The sequence below is a fragment of the Anas acuta genome, chromosome 1 (assembly GCF_963932015.1).
Source record: "Anas acuta chromosome 1, bAnaAcu1.1, whole genome shotgun sequence".
Classification (NCBI taxonomy): domain Eukaryota; kingdom Metazoa; phylum Chordata; class Aves; order Anseriformes; family Anatidae; genus Anas; species Anas acuta.
In genome coordinates, this window is record NC_088979.1 from 108,286,904 (window position 1) to 108,303,575 (window position 16,672).

At 37.2% G+C, this 16,672-nt stretch overlaps 1 protein-coding gene across 5 annotated transcripts in view; it reads right to left on the reverse strand.

Moving 5' to 3' along the window:
* POU1F1 (POU class 1 homeobox 1) overlaps nucleotides 1-16,672 on the reverse strand; it is a 181,022-nt gene that overhangs the window by 46,083 nt on the left and 118,267 nt on the right. The window lies entirely within an intron of this gene.

A 16,672-nucleotide genomic window follows, 5' to 3' on the forward strand; every position in this document is an offset into this window, starting at 1 on the left:
ATTCATACTGTTGTTGTATTCTGTCTTACAATGGTATCTTACTGCCAGGAAGTATTCCTACTAAGAAACAAACAAACAAAAAACAAACAAGCAAGCAACTTTTTTCAATTTGTTCTGCACCATGCATCATGGAATACAAGATGATGACTACATGTTTTGTCAAAGAGTTCTTATTCTCTTGTATTAAAAAATGCAATCTTTCAAATACCACAGTCATAAATTTTGACTGCTTCAGTCAAAGTATAACCAATCCCTTTCCCTTTCTATTCCAAAAGTGATACACTTTGTCCTTTGAAAATACACTTTTCAAAGCTTCTGATGGCTTCCCATTCTGATCTAGATAACACTAATTAAAAACGGAAAGCATCATCATCCACTGCTGAACATGGAATTCAAACCCTAGCAAATATAGTGAACTGATTGCATTGGTCAATATACATGTATAATGAGTGATATCTGCTAACTGTGCTGTTGATATTTAGGTGTTTGGGGAGAAAATATTGTCCAGATTGTGGCTGTTACTTCTCCCCCACCCATGCACCCAGACATACCCTACACTATTTTACTGGCCTCCTAGAAGTAAAACACACTGCTGTTTTTCCATTTCCAACAACTTCTTTTTGTTGATACAAGTTGAGGTTGTCTTTTGTTCATTGTATAACACATGTAAATGACAAATACTTAGAGTGGAGATACATTGAAATAGATTTTTTTTTTTTTCCTTTACCTGCCTTTAATTGCCTGTGGTCTCAGAACCTGCACTGAAGCAATTTTGCTATCTGCCTTGAAGTGGCAGCATGCTCTCCTCAGACTGGTCATCAGTGATAGGAAACCCTCCCCAATTTCCTAGCCCTCAGGAAATTTTTAACGAGGCTCAACAAAGCATTTGAGACTAATAAGATTCAGTAGTGATGGGACAGAACTGTTGTGAACTTTGTTAGTTGGAGCTCTTGAGACAGTTATCGATCACAGCCTTTTGGGATATACTGAAAATGGACAGCAAAGGCAACTAGAAAACGTTGTTTTTAAAATCCCGACAGAATAAATAAATGCGAATAATGGATAGGTCAAATAGCATCAATATCACTGTCTCAACACTTTCTGTGGTCATTGGGACACCTACCAACTTTATGGATGAAACAGAGATTGGCAGAAGCTGAAAGAGTGCAAGTTTATTACTGTAGGAAGCAAGAGACCATAACGTTCATTAGCTAACTGAGATTTCACCAAGTAAATGTCAAGCATCATGACCAAGGCCAGAATGGGAAGTCTCCTAGATTCTCATTCAACTGATATAATGATAACATTGACCTTAAGGTAAGCAGGTTATTTACTTAGTGGGGAAAGGTTAAACTAAATCCTGTTCAGATATGGAAATGAGAAGTGAAATCAACTGAAGTCTTCAAAATCATTTATACTTAGATAGCAGAAGTTTTAGAGAAGTAGTAAATTGAACGTACTGCATTTTTGTGTGCCAACATTTTCCTGAACTACATACCTAGATTGTAGTTTTGTAAAATGCTCAGTAAAAGAAGGAACAAATCACATCTGTCTCTCTGGATGTTACTGTAAATAACATCATCACCAGGCAGGGACTGTCTCAAAACCATCCTGTTTATTGCATTAGCAAGGTCATCCAGCGTTATTGCTTCCTGTCCTGCTTTCATGGTTCAGTTGTTCACTATTTAGCTAAATCAAAGGTGGGAACATTAAATGTAATCTTAAAGGAGGATACTGATTTTCTATAACCCTCCACAAGGGATTAACATATTGCTTTAAATTACCAAAATCCTTTGCAATTATTTGCCACTTAATACACACTTTCATGAGTAGGTAAACTATGGGTAATAAACATCACTTTTACTTGTATTTTCTTTCCATGCTTCTTTAAATGGTTACTAGAAACACTAATTTTTGAAGTGAAACAGTTTTCTTTTACTTCTGAGCAGTAAGTTCTATGTAACACAACATGGAAAAATGCCTAATTCTACTAGAGTAGAATTGTAAATGGTTAGTTATCTGTTTTGTGGAAAATCTAAATGGAGATTAGCAAAAACTTATAGGAATTCATATTTATTTATTTATTTTTAGTAGAACTAAGTAAGAATTTTATAGCACTAAGTTTGGTAGAGGAGGTTTTCTAAAGAGAACAATTTACCAGGCCAACTGGAGGCCTGTTCTCCCCCTCCACCCCCACACCTCCACCCTTCACGCTACAATTCCCATGCAACATAGGCAAATAGACTAGATCTACCTATCTGGCAACAGGCAGACATTGTTTAAAGTCCCTTTTGGGATGTAGGATCAGATTTTGTATAAAAATTTTATTAAATAATTAATTTATTAAATAATTGATTGGCATGAGTCACTTTACAGATTGATATAAGTCAAAGCTGTCACAAAATTTTCATCCAGAATTTTTGTCAGAAAAATCTCTCCCATCTCTTAGCATACCTTGATCTACAGAATCACAGCATGCCAAGTTAGCAATGCACAATCAACATAATGCAGAGCATTTCTTTTTGAGCATTTGTTCTTCTGTTGATTTACTATGGAAAAACAAACCTTTCAAAATGCCTGCTTCTACAAATATTTCAAACCCCTATTTTGTAATAGTAAAACAAACTCTAAATGTGGTCTACTTGATAAGTTGCATGACATTCTGATTACTCCTATTTTGATTTAATTACTCCTTCTATTTATGCTGCAAACCACCAACAGTGAAAATTATGAATTACATATTTGATTATAAAATTCAGAATTGGCATCTGCTCAGACTAAATATTTTTGGCTCAAATTCAAGCACACAAGAAAGAAAGAAAGAAAGATAGACAAAAGAAAGAAGAAAAAGATTTGAATTCTGAAATTATCACCAAGCAATCAACCTGTATTATAGCAATAAATAATTCATCTGTGTCATATTCCTGTTGCTGCACAGGCAGCTACTGAAACAGGTAGATTTTTTTTTTTCCCCCACAATGCAAAACATTTTCTCAGATTGCTTGTTGTTTTGTTTTTTTTTTAAATTCCTTCAAGAATAAAAGGCAAGGTCAAACAAAGTTTATTTTACAATATTGCATAAAGCACTGTATATGAATGTTGGAACTCTAGATTTCTTATGCCACCTAACTCATTGTAGATACAATCCCAAATACTGAAAACAAATCCAAAAGCTCCCCATGTTTCCAGGGCAGCCTAAATTCTTGAAAAATACACTGGTGGCCTTGCTAGCATATGGCCTTGCTGGCAGTTTCTGCTAAATTAATTATTCTGCAGACATCCAAATTTTTTTCACCCTCTCTAGCTCACATTTTCCCTTTAATGTACTGTTATTGGTGAGTTCATTAAATGCAAATTATAATCAATTAACACTCTCACTAGCACCCTACTGCTGAAATATGCTTCCATAGTCAGCACTAGAAAAAAATTGTAAGTGGTGTGGTAATATTTGGTCAATATCTTAAATTGCCATATTGGTGAAACATAATCTACAAATTTAATATCAATTTGAATCAACTCACTGATTTTTAATGTTATCCTATTAGTAGGGAAAGACATCAAAAAAAAAGGTAACATTATTTAAGAGTGAACAAGTGAAAATGCTAAGCTACTGCTCAGTCATACTGATCTGAGCTCCCTGGAATGTGATTCAGCTTTGTTACAGGTGATGCACTGGGCAAAGAAACCGCTGAATGTCCAGAGTCAGACCTTACACCCTTACCTTCTTGTCTAGGCCACCAAGTAATTGCATGACTGGGAAAGTAAAGACTCCAAACTCAGATTTTTCTTAAGTAAGAGCTGATGTTTTCAAGGCAACTCCACATCCCTCAGAGGAAAGGAGAGGAAACAAATTATGGTATTAAAAGATTGTTACAGTCACAAAGTCATATTATGCACCACGAGTCACAAAATGTAAGAAATGGCATGCAACCCTAGCTCTAGATACTACAGTACCATATTCAATTAAATGTTTACACCATAATTTCCCACAAGGTCCTGACTCTTGGCAGTGCACAAAACAATAGTTAGCAGTTCAATAAGCAACTGCTGAAAATGCTGGTCTTCACCTAATGTCTCTTCCCTTGCCCCATCTCCTGTAAAGATTTATGAATGAGAAAATGAAAAGCATAAGACTCAGTCCAGTTTGACATTAATGCTAGGGTCTTTATAACAGGTTGTAAAATGGTTTACCTGGGGATTACAAATAACATGGTAACAGTCTTAAGAAGGTCAAATGAAATTTAAGCATTGTTCTCTTACAGACAAATGGTAAGAATTATTCTTACTGCTTTTCACTGTACATAATAACTGCTCCATAGCCTTTTTGGTTTCACTCCTTTTTTCCTGCAGAAAGACTTTTAGACATATGTTCCAGCTAAGATGCTAAATTGGCTGTGTTGCATACTTCTCTGCACTTAAATAATACTCTATTTTAATAAGAATACCCTAAAAAGCATCACTTAAAAATTAAATACTCTGAGCAGATAAAACGTGAGACTTTTTAAAGTATTCTCTGCCTAGTGTCAAATACAACACACCACATGCCAGGGCTGGGGGAGGACAAGACTGAGAAGAAAACAAATTGTGTTTTGCCTCAGGATTAGATTTTCTGCAGCTTGGAAGGCTACTACTTGCTATTGGTAAGGATTTTTCAGTATTCTTATGCAAGAAATTGCTGAGCCTTGTACTCACAAATAGTTCTGTGAGACAAATTTTGCTATATTCCTGTGCCTTTTATTGCAGCATAGTCTTCTACTTTCTGTAGAGATTGAGGCATTGTTCTTCTGCCTCCACTCATAAACAAAGGACAAGGATGCCTGAATTGAAGAGCCTGTTTCTTTGATAATTCACTGTACAGCATTCCAGAAAGTAGGAAAGAAAGGACTGCAAACATGAGGGGTGTCTGGTGGACCAATGGAGAAGGAGAGGAATGGACAGCAGAAGAAAGGAGGATGGGCTGCCTCTAACTGTTTTGCATCCCTAATAAATAAATAAATAAATTGTAGCCTATTTCAGTGGGTTATGCAGGAGAAGCTTCTTCCACTAACACACATACACAGAGGACTCTGCATTTGAAGTTCTAGTTTTGCAAGGGAGACAAAAAAATAATTCAAAAAACAATTAAAACAAACCAAAACAGGCTAAACAGCCTGTCTTCTGTTTGTTCTTTTCAACTTAAAAACAAATCCATGGGCTGCATATTTCCTTTATTTGATAGGAACATCAGTCTGAACAGCCTACATATAGATGCTATAGAACACATAAAAAACACAAACCGTATCTGAAACAAGGTTTTAACAGATGTAGAAAACACAACTTAAAGCTACGACAGGAGACACATGACTGTCCCAACAAAGGAAATGGAGAAGCTGAGCTATATCACAAAAAAATATTATAAATATATATATATATATATATACACATGTATATACAAGCCAATACCCAAAAGATGTACAAAGGCCAAAAGATATAAAGAAGATATAAACTCAAGAAGGAGCCATCTGTCTTCAAAATAAATAAATAAATGAACGGAACAAGAAGACAAGTTTTCTCACTGAAGGTGGTGGACAGAAAATTAACTCTGTCTATGAACAAATCCATTTCTTGTCATGCCTGGCATAGCACTCAGTCAGGAAAAAAAGGTTTTCCTTGTTGAAGTCTGTTTTCCTCCTACACAAAATCAGTAACACTACATTGTGATTTGTTTTGGAGAGGCAAAACAAATAGTGCTCATAGTGCTGACAGAAACAGTAACCTTTAGTCACACAAGTGCTATTTAAATGTTTCTAACATCCTCAGTGAAAATATTCCCTCTTAAGGATCCTCTAAAGACCAAACCTTTATAAACATTGAGAGTTACCTTCATGTCATGGATGAAAAGTTTGCATACAATGGAATCATATTTGTTTAGAAGGAGTGAATCATATTATATAATTTTGATCTTTGTTATTATTAAGGGGAAAAAAAAAAAGTAATCAGAAGTCCTGTGCTCCTGTTTGGTCTAAATCTCTACCATCTATCTGCCTGCACATCCAAAGTTGGAACAACTTAGACCACTCACAAATCTGAGCAAGAACAACCCATCTCAAGAAAACAATGAAATGACGACAAAATAAATAAATACATAAATAAATAAATAAATATGAAGAAATTGTTTTTCAAATGGCCAACTTAGTGCTTTTATAAGCACTATTTACAGTTACAAACAAGTCTTTACCACTGTATGCCTAGGCTCATACCACTTCCTCTGAACACAAACCTTGGTATCAAGTTTTCTACCTCCACATATCTAAGAATCAGCTGTAAAGGAGAAAGTGGGTCAGAGAAGAACAGATACATGTGGGTTACAGGTTATCTGACTGTGGCAGAGTGGAAAGACAGACTCCTTTATTCTGAGTGAGGGAGACATGGATGACATTGTCACCCATCCTGAAGATATTTTCTTCTTTCTGTTTTGAGGTTGGCTACCACAATCCCAGACCTGCCATAACCACTGTGGAGCTTGTACAGGGAAGGAGGAGAAGAAATGTTTGGGAGGTCAGGAATTCAGGAATACACCCAAGCAGCTACTGCCTCTTGATGTTCAAGGAAGTTCAAGGCAGTTACATACACGCTCACCTGGCAGTCTTCAGGATTAGCTGGGAGTTAGGCAAGCAGAGGTGACATGCACTGGAAAGGAAATGTAATTAGATTCTGTCTCCTGATAGCAAAGGTTACAGATGAGAAAGTTCCAGTATCAAGAATTGTCAAGGCAGCCAACCCAGAAGCTCCTTAAAGCTGACCTTTTGCAGCAAGTCACCTATAGTGCACTCATTCACTGCTACTTTGAGTTATTCACGGAATATTCTGTCCTTGGCAACAGGAGTTTCTTTTCAGAGCTGGCCTTTTAGCAAATGTTTCCACATTCACTTCATGCTGTCTTCCTCTTATTAGCTGAACAAATCAACTGCAGATGATATATCTGTATGTTCTGCTTTTATGCCAGGTGTACCTATTATTCTTTTGCCATGTTATGATATGACAGTTATCTATGCATAATGTATAGTTTTAAGATGTGCCTTTTATTCAGGAATCTATGGACACCTGTAGCTGTCCCTTTCCTGTCTAATTATCAGGACATTTTCTGTGAAAAGGAATTTGAGCATTTTGGGGATAGCTAGGAGATAGGATTACCTTTTTTTTTTTTTTTTTTTTTTTAAAAAAAAAAAAAAAGGAAAAGAAAAGAAAGAAAGCTATAAAACAAAATGACACATACCCACCACCACCACCTTAACAACAAAAGCTGCAAACAGCCAGAGCCAACAACAAAAAGAAATTAATAATGAATCCAGGAAGTTTTATGAGGAAGTCATATTTCAGGAAACACATTTTGCTTTCACATGTACATCCTGAGCTTGCTCCGTCAATTTAAGTGGTTCTTCACATAAGGCCACACTACTCAGCCTGCCATACCCAGATTTCTTGCCTCCGCACCCATGATTCTGCTTCACATTTTCTTACTGATAGATGCCCCAACGAAAGTCATACAGCAACAGAAGCAAGTTTTACTTAGCAACAGTTTCCAGGCAAGATTTGCCATTCAAACCCACTGCAGAGGCACTTCTTTGACTTTGTCAAAGGAACACCAAACCTATTAAGACACGTAATGCAAAACATCGTCAATATATAGCAGTCTCTCTACCCTAACAATGCTAGCTCTCTTGGAGAGAAAATATTTACTAGTGAGGGAAGCAGAAAAATAAATTTGCATCACAGCAAACCAGAGATCATACATTTAGTTCCCAGACCACCTCAGGAAAATTACAGCTGTATTAGGAAGTTGCGGCTCAGAGAGGCAGAATAGAAGCTTTTAGCCAAGCCCTGGAAAATAAGGGCTCTTGATGTTAAAAAATTCCCAGAGAGTCTTAAACTGCTTGATTGTTCCAACACAAACACAAGAAGTGTTTGTTTGTTTGTTGGCTTGTTTTATATATAAAATAAAATATAGGGGGCAACAAACAAAATACTCAAAATACCTCAAGACCTTCAAGACCAAAGGGCTGGCTAGAACCACCAAAGATTTTTACACGGTAACATGTGGCAGCTTTTGTATTTCTTATCTTCTGTTCAAACTAAACATCCTGAGCCCCAGCAATACATAGTACAAAAGCATATATGATGAAAGAGGGACAAATTATCATATGCAAAAATAATTAGGTGAAACTGATTCAACACCAAGCATAAGATTTTTTTGATTATTTTTCAACATATTTGTGAACATGTTAAAATGTAATTGCAGTGACTATAGCAGAGCTCACTCAAGAATGGAGATCTCCATATGTCACTTTTTGTTCTGTTTGAGATTAGAGTAACAAAGACAGATTAGAGTAACAAAGACAAACTATCAGGTACAGATACAATAATGCAGTCCATCGTCTGCCCATCAGCCAGCTTCAGAACCACATCTGTTTACAACAGTAATTCTGGCATGGAAGAAAAGTTTGTAAGTTTGAAAATAGACCTAGGCAGCACTGTTAACACCAGAGACCCATCATCACATAAAAAAGACTAGATCAGAGCTACATGACTCAAATGAGCAGGAAGACCATTAAGATTTCAACAAAGAAATATAAGCCACATTTAATATCCACATTACAACATACACCATGACTCTTACACAATCATTTTCCAGCTTTCCTCCTGTCCTGTCCCACCATCACATTCATCCCTTATTCTCTTCTAAGAAACCAAATTTAGATTTTTCTTGAAGAAAAAAAAAATACAATAATAATAAAAAAAAAAATCATTTCATAAGGAGCTCTAATATAAGGGTGGATTACAGACAAAAAAAAAAAAAAATGATGAAACTGAATGCTATAGATTCTCAGATAACGGTACCCCCATGAACTGATGACCAATGTCTAAACTAAGATGGAATTTAATGTGTGAAAATTATTTAGAAGGACCTGAGTATACTAACTGACCAAACTTGATCTGAGTCACCCAAGTGAAGGAGCAGTGAACAAGATGTTAAGCTACATCAAGGACTGTACTCTTCAGTAAAGGAAAATAAAAAATAAAAAAGTGACAGCTAAGAATTAGCAAGACCTTAATTCTGATACACCCGTCACTTGTGTTTATAAAAAAATAAGCCAAGTACAGAAAAAAGCTTAAAATAATTTAAGAAAAAAAAAAAAAAGCCTATAATTCAATAAAAGATTGTAAAGGCTACTGTAATCTTTCAAATTCCAGGTCTAGCTGATAGAAGGAGCTAGCCATCACTTGCCAATTATGTAGACTCAGTCTGTGCTAACTGCAAGAGAGAAACATGACTTTGCAGTCATCTGCCAGAGTCCTTCTGGAACCGAGTACATAAACAATGTAATCACAGTGATGTTTTAAACAACAGTGATTGAGTAAATTTGACCCCATTTTAAGTAACAGCTGTCTATGAGGAAAAGAAACTTCAATATAAAGAAAGGAACAGAAACAAAAATAGCAGGATGTGTTCCAGAAATGACAATTCAAGGTTTGTAAACACAGATTAAACAATCAAAAAAAAACACTAGTGTTCAATTTTTCTCCAGGGTGATGACAGATCAACAGCCAGAAGAACTGTAAGGCACATGAGTGACATAAGGCCCAGATACTAGGTTACGTTTTCATTTATGCTTCTACTGCCATGACTGCTTTGATCTTTGATGTTAAAAAATAAGAATAAAAATGTGTTGTACCTCATGCCACTTGATGAATTTCTGCACACTGATCTGGTTTCTTCACAACTTTCAGTGTAACTAGTCAGAATTCAGTGAAGTCAGAAATATCCAGTATTAGCTGAGTTAAATTCAATTCATCTGAGGGTCAAGGACTGCTAGGAAAAACTGGGATCCACCTGACCAAAGGACACAAGGGCCAAAAACTGGGATCCACCTGACCAAAGGACACAAGGGCCAACAGGCTTGGCCAGCCTAATGAGACCATTAAACTAGGAATGATGGGGAAGGAAGATTAACAGCCTGCAATTAGGTGAGGAAGTAGTGGCATGAGTTAACAAACAAAGAGTGCTTGGGTGATGCAAACAAATGACTCCCTGAAAACAGCAAAACAGAGCTGGAGAGCCCACCTCAGACATGTGCAAATGGATAAGGAAGTTGCAGAACAGCATGATGGAGGAAATTCTTATACGTTTTCTGAGAAATCAGCATGACTGGGTGCCCACGTGAAGGGTCTGTACAATAACACACACTACAGGAAGCAAACAGAATAAATTCATGGTCTGTGAGCAGTTGCAGTGTCATGATCATGCTGGGATGACAGAGATGTGCTTTATCAAAAAAAGTATCAAGTATCTATTGATTTTCTGTTATCAAAAAGCAATACATTACATGAATCTCTCATGACAACTCTGTTTTACTCGTGACAGTAACTGTGGAGTGATCTCCCTGTCCTTATCTCAACCAATGAGCTGTTTTTCCCTGTATTTTTCTCCTCCTGTCCTTTTGAGGATGGGGAGTAACTGAGAAGCATGGTGGAGCTTAGCTGCTCATAGGTGTTAAATCACCACAACTGGCTTAACAATTTATCCAGAAAGGAAGCATTAACACTGTACCAATGTGCAGCTAGTCAAGCCTGAGTTTTGCTAGCAAATACATCAGTATCTTAACCTTCTTTAAACATTAAGCTGTAAAACGCACATTTTTCCTGTTCCTACAAGACCCTACAGGATGTATTTTAAATCTTTTGATAATTTTGCTACCACAGAGCACAGAAAATAGTATTCTTTTGATTTATAAAACAGTATCATTTTAATTTAAAACATTATCCATTTGTTTTTATTTATTTTTTCTTGCAGGAACATAAGAAAGGCAGTTTTCTTTGGTAATCTCCAATTACATACATTATGAGAGTTATACTGAAGTATTTGAAATTCACCATCATTCAGACAAAATATCAGATTAATTTAATCATTGATACACTCAAATAGAGAGTTTTTCCAATTATTTTGTTAACGAGAAACTCCTGCATTTTAGGTACATATCACAGAGAATGAGAAATTTAGGAAAAGGTATTTCAGTATAACACACAGGGAAAATAATAAACCAACATTAGTTTATATCTTCTAACTGTAAAGCAGCTGAGGCCAACATAGGAAAAAAAAATTACTACTTTCAGTTTGGCTGCCATGGTAACATGAAATAGTCCAATTTATTGCAGTTATCACAAATGCTATTAATCCTAGGGATAACGATGGGGTGGCAATGAGCCATACTGAGCAGGATTATTTTCTTTGCTAAGGGATTTGGGAGGAAATATAATAACCAGTACAGAAAGTAATGGCTGAACACCAACATTGAAAAATGAGTTAAAAGTGAAGAGCTAAGCAAATTCTTCGTTCATGTTGCTATACTGAATGTCACCAATCACCAAAAAGGTGAGTCAGAAGTCTGACTGACTTTGGTAGAAGGTAGAAAATTGAAACTATACTAGTTTTAGTTACTGTTAAAGTGCAGTAGGAAACTGTTTCCAAGACTGTATGTCTGGCTTCAAGCATGCTTTTACTTCCCACTGGGACAAAATGAGACCTTCCTTAAACTTTCTTTATCTTCTTTTCTCCCTTGAACTTTGGAAAAAAAAAAAAAAAAAAAAATGTAGAGAGCATACCAAATTATCTGCCCTCTGCCCCTGTAACAAGAAATCCAGCCACACATCCAGTTATTTAAGATGAGAATGATCCTTTGTGAAAATCACAGATAATTCAGGTGGGAAGGGTCTCAGGATATCACCCAGAACAAATTCCTACGCAAAGCAGGGCTAGCAGTTCAGTAGCCTTCCTGGGCATCAGTGTTAAATGGGATAATAAATCCAGCATCAACACCATGGGGTGCACTAATACTAGCCCTGCCTCAGGCTCCCCTGGGGCCTCCACTGAACCCTGGCCCATGGGACCCATCTCCATGTGCTCCTTGTTAGCCCCCAGTACCTGTTTCATCTCTTTGCCGTGCATGGGCTGTCAGTGGGCCCCATTACCAGCACCCAGCTCTGCCTGCCCTGCTCAGACACTGTAATGCCCATCAGTGAGGCACCACCACTGGCCCTGGGGCTACCTTCACTCCATGTTTGTCCTCCCTCATAGAGCAGTCCCACTCTTGCTGCTCCCCGACTCCCAGATCCCTTAGCTTCAAAGAAAATCCTTAATACATACATTGGTAAGTACGGACTCCATTGTTAAAACGAGAAAATTTCCACCAATTTTGCACAAGCATTCTCTGGCCAGTAACAGCCTAAGGTATTTAACTAATTGAAGCAAAAAAAATAAGAAACACATTGAAACAGCTATCCTTATTGTATACTCTTTTGATACTATATAAATAAGAGGTGTCTTCTCAAGAAAATTGCTGCAAGTTCTGTATTTTGGTGCATAAACTGAAAGTACAGTCATTTTATAAGTCAAGACTTGTAAGTAGCATGCTGTGCTTTTAAAGCCAGTGATACTACAGACTGAAGGAAACAAAATTTAGACTTTTTGCTCATATTATATTGCAGAGTAATGGAAATACATGCCTCAACATTTGTAGGATCAGCTAAAGCACTTGTTAGAACCATAGAAACTTCACCCTAAGGCCCAGGCACAGAGCTTTAATCCCTGAAATAAGAATTTCAGCTCTGCAGAATTCTTTCTTGCCCAAGAGAGCTGCTATTTTCCAGGCATGTGACTGTGGTGGGAGGTTTCCCAGTCAGGCCTTAAGGATCATTGACTCATTCCTTACTTCCACATCTTCATTTCCTCCTGAATTAACAGTTTACCAGAAACAGTTAAACCTACTATTCCCCACAATGTTGTATCTTTGATGCAAAATCCTTTTACTGAAGTCCCTGGCTGATATTTCATTGTTTTGTCTTTGCTTATCTGTAAGTAAAGTTAAATTCTCTTGTATCCCAGAGGTACGATAGCCAAACAATACAAATACATGCAGCAGTGCATAATTCAAGGTGTCCTGGAAAAATAAGAGCAGTTACAATTTAATTCTTATCCTATAGATGATTGTATATAAGGTAATTCTTATCCTATAGATGATTTATATATAAGGTATATGATAATTTACAGTCACTAAGTGTAAGATTCTTCAGAAATGTAATATACCAGGATCAATATAGTATTATGCAGAATCAGCATACATTATTAAATTGATAAAATCATATATATTGGAGTATTTCTATACTAGGCTAATGTTGCACTTACTGAGGACAATTCTTACTTTGCAAATGACATTGAAGGACTCTAAACACTTATCCTTTAAACCCTGAATGTGCGGAAAAATATGTTATTTCCAAACAAACAGGTACATACAGTGATACTAAACAATTAAAAGAATTCTATTGTTTGGAAAATTATATTTTTGTGTTAATACTTTGGAATAGTAAAAACAAACAAACAAAAAACTGTATGCATGGAAAAAGTAAACATTTTTCTAATCCTGGCAAATAAACCACAAAAATGAAACTTCAAACACTTGGCATGTGAAATAGAAAGATTCCTTTGGGCTATATTTTTGCTTCTTATTAAACAGCAGAACTGATTAACTTTCTTTGAACAGATGATGTACTACAATTCCAATATGAATAGAGATTTGTAGAGGGCAGCAGGAAATAAAAGATTAAACAAAAGTTTGTAATACAGATAATTGTTTTGCAAATGCATCATAGTAACAGAACGTTTCATGACAGTTGATACTATTAACAGGTGATAATGAAGTATTTGTCACAGCTAATTTACTTTTAGAATGTTATCTGTACTCAGGATTATTTAAAAAAATAATAAGATTTTCAAGACAAAATGGGGCTTCCCAGCATGCGAGTTTGCAGAATTTTACATTCATTGTTTTATGACAACATTTTGTAAGGTTGCTTCTTCTCTTTCTCCCATAACCAATTGTTCAAATCACTGAGGCTGGAGCCATCTGTATCATATCGCTGCGTGAAGAAGAATTTTGGGGGAAACATTCTTTAGAAATGAGTAGGAAGAAAATCAGAAGAAAAAAGTTCCAATTCTTTTAGGAAGGGTAAGACGATCTCTAATTAAAGAACACTCATAACTCCCTTAAAGCCAAATAAAGGATGGCCAGAAGACAGGACAGTGCCCCCTCTTATTTTAAACTCATTATTTTATCCATTCAAATTTGACAAGTGAAATGGCTTTCACAAACTGTGAGGCCACATACAGTCAGCAGACAGCATAAGAAAAGCATCTCATTTTCAGAAACCATCAAAAGCATTAGACAATTTCCAACCCTCCAATGAAGCTCTAGGCTGATGTTTTTACATCCACTACTGTCCTTCACTGCAGTAAGCACTGCAAGGGATGAGCAGGGCTTTCCCTACAACTTATAGAGATTTGCAAAGAGGTGCAGGAACATAAATGCTATTTTATGTTCTTGCCTGCCACTTCTGAACCCCCACAAAGTGTGGAAAAAGGGAATGCCTTATATTAACAAAGGGTGGGGGAACAGCAAAGCAGACAGATGGAGAAAAGGAACTGGAGACATTTTGGTGTCAAAGCTGGCACTGGCTAGCTAAGGAGACAAAGGATGGCACAGGTGGCTGAATAAGGAGCCAGCTGGGTGAGACACAGAAGGTGGGAATAATTTCACCTAGCTCTAGATGTCCATCTGCGAATTACCCAACCCTCTTTTTTTCAGAGGCAGGTGAGAGAATGAAAGTCTACTGCTATATTTCATATGCCATCTGTGGGAGATCAGTCACAACCTAGTTATTTCTTTCTTTCTGTTGACTACACAAAGGTGCTACTATATCAGATGTAAAAGTCCACGTTGCAAATGCCTACATTTATTTATATAGTCCTCCTTAAGATTTTTGAGGAGATGTGACAAAGAGATAAGAGTTAAAATTAGGATCCTTCCTCAGCAGGAGAAGACAAACTGGGAGCTTAGGGCAATAAGAACATGTTTGTTTGAGAGAGTCTCTATTTTTTGATTGCTCTGCCTGAAATACAAGTCTCTTTTCAGGGTACAGAAAGTCAACAGCAGCTGCGCTGTGAACATGAGACATGTTATTTACTGGTAAAATCACACAAAAAGGCATCTTCAAACAGGCACTCAAATTTAGCAGCACTTTTGATGTAATCTGCCTCTGTTTCAGGCCCTTATCTGTAAGTTGACAGCAGTACCACCTCCTTATCTCTCCCTCTAGGGAAGTGGAGAGGTTTTGCTCGTTTGTGGCCAGTAAATTTCAAGGGACATTTCCAGAACAGTTTCAACAGTCTGTGATAAATCACTGTGCTATTTTTTTCAGATAGCAGCAATTGTCAGTTAATAAATGCTCTCTGATTTGAACAATTAGACAGGAGACCAGTGGAGAGAAAACAAAAACAAACAAACAAACAAAAAAAGGCAGGGGGGAACATGATTACATGATCATATACACTTCTCACAACATACATGTGAAAATACTTTTTCTTGGTACCTTTTATCACCTCTCTCTCCCTCTTCTTTTTTTTTTTTTTTTTTTTTTTTTTTTTTGTGGCCTACACTATGCATTTAAAATATGAACAAGCTCAGTGTTTTCAGGACACTTCTCCAATAAATTTACTATCTAATGAAGAAGTTTCACCCAATTCCCATGATTCAAGTTATGAGTCTGCCACTAAGCTCTCTAAATAATATACAGATTAGAGGAATTGATTGATGACCAGTTGGATTAAGTAGAATGACTTCTTCTCTCTGCCAGTGTTCTTGGTGTTGGGTATTTTGTTCCCAGATGTGTGTACTATTGTTGACAAATCCTCTAAAAATAATAAGTGAATATTCAATAAATTAATCTGGCTCTCCTTTTAATTACATCTACAATGTCACATGCCCCTATTAGACAGAGGTTAGACTATTTTACAGCCTTTGGTGGGAGGAGATGAGGACGAGGTACTTGTAACTGTGTAAGAGAAGGAAGAAAGATTTTGTTGTGCTTGAAGCTTTCTTAGGATGAGTTACGTAAGTCCTATTTAAGTTACAAATAGAAACATAGAATAGAATCATAGAATCATAGAATATCCTGAGTTGGAAGGGACCCTTAAGGATCATCAAGTCCAACTCTTGACACCGCACAGGTCTACCCAAAAGTTCAGACCATGTGACTAAGTGCACAGTCCAATCTCTTCTTAAATTCAGTCAGGCTCTGTGCAGTGACCACTTCCCTGGGGAGCCTGTTCCAGTGTGCAACCACTCTCTCTGTGAAGAACCCCCTCCTGATGTCAAGCATAAACTTCCCCTGCCTCAGCTTAACCCCGTTCCCGCGGGTCCTGTCGCTGGTGTTAATGGAGAAAAGGTCTCCTGCCTCTCGACACCCCCTTACGAGGAAGTTGTAGACTGCGATGAGGTCTCCCCTCAGCCTCCTCTTCTCCAGGCTGAACAGGCCCAGTGCCCTCAGCCGTTCCTCGTACGTCTTCCCCTCCAGGCCTTTCACCATCTTCGTAGCCCTCCTCTGGACACTCTCCAACAGTTTCATGCCCAGAACTGCACACAGTACTCGAGGTGAGGCCGCACCAGCGCAGAGTAGAGCGGGACAATCACCTCCCTCGACCTACTAGCGATAACATGATAACATTAATTTTTTTAAATGACTTTTCCTTCCAAATACTTAAAGGAGACAGACCCAATGCCTCATAAGCTCTCCCAGCCACCTC